Here is a 4,923-nt window from a genome sequence, read left to right on the forward strand (position 1 = left end):
GGGTTTTTACCGCACGACTCCGGATTGACTTACAGGCCGGTAGAACGGGTCTGGTGAAAACTGCAATGGCGCAATGGTTGCGTAACGAACTTTTCAAATTCGATGGAAAAATCATCGAGGACCCTGGAACGTGTAATCGCATGGGAATTTACGTGACGTCAGAGAGGAATTTTGAAACTTGGTTTCCATGAACTTTGGAATTTTACAAAATTTTCAAGAATCCCATAGCAATTATGAAGTATTGGAATATCATAAATACGCTGAGCTCGAATATTTCGGTGGAATTCGAGGGGAAGGGAGGTTCAAGGGAGACGAGCGATTGTTAAGATTCTCTGCGGGAGGAAATATGTATCGAAAAGACCAGCATTGTTACTGAGTTATGCGAGGGTCGAAGGTCGCTCATTGTCAGATCAGAGAATCTGATTCGATTTTGATTTACTACGAATTACGATGCGTTTCGGTACATAGCTCTACGTATACATGCATGGATATATATATATATAAACAGTTATGCCTACTTGCTCAAGAGGATTAACTCGGGATCCAATAATAATCGGATCGTCCAATAGACGCACGATCGATTGGATTATCAGAAATCTAGATGTGAACGCCCCTTAAAGGCTGCCATTCCTTTCTAGTAATAATCTTTAAGAACGATAAATACTTGTTATCTCCAAATCAATAATTTCCTATAGGTTCGTAAGAAGAGTAAATACGTGGGAAGCAAATGAATAGCCTGGGTCGTGGCGACAGAAATTCATGAAAACGTTCAATATACGTTTAATATTAATCGTAGCAGCGACAATGAGTTAATAGCGAATGTATTTGTTTGGCCGCTCGAAGGCCGACGGCCAAAAAGGCTACAAAGACCGATAGCCCTTTCTCTTTATTATGACTTTTCGTTTCTCATGGAAACCAGGATTGGGCTTGCGCAGTCGTCACGGCGATTCGACGATTAAGTCGCGGTCGGAAGTTTTCATGAATCTACGGAGTATCGTAATGCATGGAGGAAGCGACGACGTATGTCCACGTCACGCGTCATCACGACGCTCGAGTCTCTGCGAATAATTCTAACGAGGCGTGAGAAGGGAAAATGTTGAGAAGGCGAAACAAATGAAAAATGGCAAAGTCAGAATTAAAATCAGCCACAAGATAACATTGAATATAGATTTAAGTAAATTAAATTTTCAATTTGAACGGTATAACTCAACTACAATTTTTAACAAAAGTTTTCTCAGCTGGAATTCGAGTCTCTGTCCGAGTAGAAAATCTACAGAGGAATCCACAGTCCGCAGGCATAATGTGGGAGCAAGGTCCAAAACAAATATCTGGAGTATGTACGTCCCTGAAAATGATCTGCTCCCCTCAGACTACCTCACCATCCTCATGACCCTTAACTGGAAACCATAGCAGTGGCTGCTTACGCGGGGGGAATTCAGAAAGGCTCTGATGACGCAAGGACTCGGAAGGTGGGAGATAAAAAAAAGCAGTTGGCAGTACCTACCGAAAAGGCCCAATTGGCTTTGGCGACTCGTCCGAGAAGAAATAATTAAAAAAAAAAAAGGTGTACCAACCGCGATCCAGAATAATGAATAACCGTAAGGTGTCCCGTATCGATTTCAAACTGTCCAAGACTGACAATATCAATCAGCACGATAAACAACATGAAATCAGCATTGCCATCTTAGCAGGAATACGTCACATGGTTTTGAAACGGTTATATTATTTTCAAAAATCACTTTCCAAAATATCCTCAATCCGAAAGAAGAGATTTTCACTAATAAACTCACCCGTGTTATCTTATTGTCAAAACCAGTTGTTTTCGTTCTCTCAAAAGTGTCACGTGACTTGGGCAGAACTTGGTTCTTACCTACCTAAGAACCGACAGAGACCTTCGAATTAAATTAGCCCTGAACTATTACGATTCGATGTTTACCAGTTGAACGGACGTCGATCGCACCATTGGAAGTGTCATTTCTTGTTTCTCTTTGAATTTTTCAATCCAGTCGATCGACGTACACTCCTTTGACATTTTTTATCTCTTGCTCATTACCACAGTCCCCCTGAGAACGGTTGAGATTCGCTTGATCCGCGTCTCCAGCCGATACAATATCTCTACTTTTTTCACTGAGTCTGTTTTTACTTTTACTTTTTCTTCAGCCGCAGTACAGTAGGTGGCCTACAGTCAATAGACACCGCCACTCTGCGTGTATCAAAAGGCTTTTTTTTCCTGGCCTATGACGCACACGTACGTTTAGTTAGACGTGATTGCCTCTGAATTCAACTGAAATTGATACCTCGATAAGAGGACAGTCTCTGTATTCGTGTATTGTCAAATTGACTACCAGTCAGCGCCAGTCCGAAATACCAGTCCGCGCGCCATTTATGATCCACAATCTATTCTCGATCTGGCAGTTCTCCATTGTTGTACATTGTGGAGGCTCGTGTAATGGAGAATGAAAAATGAACAAGAGTACCAATCATTGCGTAATATCTCGAAATATTTGTAGAGGGTTACGAAAAAATCTTAATATTTAATGAAGTTTCATTTATTATATTCTCGAAATATTTTCATTCGTCCCGATCGAAAAAGAGAACATCGAAATTTCAGTCCTATGAAAATCTGCGTGACACGATAAAATTTTCAAACCGATCAACAATCACCAAATTCTTCAAGAGCCCACGCGAAATCGCAAGGATTAAAAATGACACAAGTTTTATGATTTTCGAATTCCTGATTAGCGCATGAATATTTAATGAGCATTCTTGCGAAACGATTGAATGCTCAAAAGGCAAAATACGATTGACGTTCAGCTAAAATCGCCAAAGTGTCAACGAATTCCATCGCAGGACGGAGAAGGAGAAAAAATGAGAGAGAATCGATTAATTCGTATAGTACATGTATATACGTATATAGATAAGAAGACCGGTCGCACGATAAACAACGCCGAGCAGGATAAAGGCTAGTATTATTTTCGCGCTCGTTTCTCCTGCTGATTTCCAATGCTAATTAATCTTACAAGATCACATTTAATTTATCGACACGACTCGAACTCACAGCTTACCTACTCACGTACAGGTACGCACTCACGCACTTACCCATACCTTCTATGCTAATATTGTAAGATAATGTTGGCATGCGTTGGCACTCTCGTTCCAGATGGCTTGACATCTCGATCCTCGCATCAAGATCATTCAGGAAAACCCAGAATACATTCCAGTCCCGTGACGATGATCTTCCCATAACGGACACAGCGACATGTACCGGCCGTCCAGCGATCCTAATTTATTGACCGGAGGTAATGAGGATATTGTTGGTTGAAAAAAGCGAGAAAAAGAAAAAATAAAGACATAAAAAGACTCGAAGAACCTGCATACGCGATATGGCTGACGCATAATTAGTCAAGAATAATATAAATTTGAGGTAAGGTATATATGCATGCTTACAAGCCGTTTTTCTGTAAAGACGTTTTCTCCGAGATGCCTACGCCTCTGCAAGTTAATGATCTTTTAATGGAAAGTCGATAACGAGTTTGACGCCATCATTGTTTTCGTGTCTGATCAATTGGTCGGACATACGTTGCTTATGATGTCTAACAGAAATTCCAAATGCGCCAGCAGCGCCCAATCTCGATCGTTAGTTATTAGGCAACAACACAGAGGGACAGAAGTGTATCGATACAGCGCGTCTACTTATTTACATAAATCAGTCATGATCGGTACACGTATATGCGTGTAGAAGAATAGGCACGCACGTGTGTCAGCGTCCGCCATGCTTATCCTGGAATCCCCGTTTCACAATCCTCCCGCCGAGTCTGCACGCTCGAACCACCATAAGTCACAAAGGACCATTGTGTACTAGGCGTTTTATTTTTCATCGCGGATCTAATCAGCCTGCGTCCAACTCGCCCACGCGAATGCTTGACGGCGCTACGGGTTCGCTCCTCGTTACAATTCTATTGCACTTCTCTAATGGTTATATGCGTCATACGGGATTGCATCCGTGCACCTCTCTGATGAATTCGAGTGCAGTGTGCATTAAGCCCAGAGTGAACGGCCTAGTCTCCATGAAAGCGACAGTTGGCATTTTCACCGATTCGTCACACCACTGATTCAACATTCTATGCTTATCAGGTCATTCTAACACTTTGTCTATCAGATCGTACATACAACTCACTTGACTGTCTGCTGCGAAATCTTGAACCTTGTTGATGCACGTTGAGGGCGACGATCGAGCAACGTCAATGTCGTGACTTCAGATTACATGTAAACGTCAAGGAAAACCATAACGGCCTTCTTTAAAAAGTCGACTCTCTTCGAATTGTTAACTATAATTGGCGTCCCAGTAAAATCTCATAATTCCCTATGTCAACCTTGGTAATCCCAGCACGAGATAAATAATCTCGCCGAGAGGCGTCTTAGCCTGTTACCAACTTCACGCAATCACTAAACTACCACTGTTTGCCTAAAGAGAACGTGAAAAAACAGCAACGTAACTCAGAAGCCGTGAAGTAGATCCAAGCTCTCGTAAATTAGAGGAAAAGCAAGAAAGAATTGCAAGATCGCCACTCAAGTCTCATAGATGGCGGTTCGAGCGTCTTGCGAAACTTAAATAACATGCTTTGGTTATAGTCCTACAAGAACCGGAGAATCTTATGAAAATGAAATGAGAAAGAAACCCGCTGGCTTTTTCACACGATTGATACGATTGAATTTAATCCAGATTTGATTTGTTTACTCATAGAGTATGGATAGACTTCGCTACTCCACTCCCACCAACGATTTCCGAACACAGTCGCAATCACATAAGAGTAAATTGCAAGTAAACAATCTCGTGGTGGCTGGGGTAGGGTGTGCGCATGCGCAGCCGCGCGGTTTGTAGGTCGGCGCTCGCGCCAAGCCTCTCGCCACGGTTCAGTCATA

This window comes from Cephus cinctus, unplaced genomic scaffold (assembly GCF_000341935.2).
Source record: "Cephus cinctus unplaced genomic scaffold, Ccin1 Ccin1_scaffold1034, whole genome shotgun sequence".
Lineage (NCBI taxonomy): Eukaryota > Metazoa > Arthropoda > Insecta > Hymenoptera > Cephidae > Cephus > Cephus cinctus.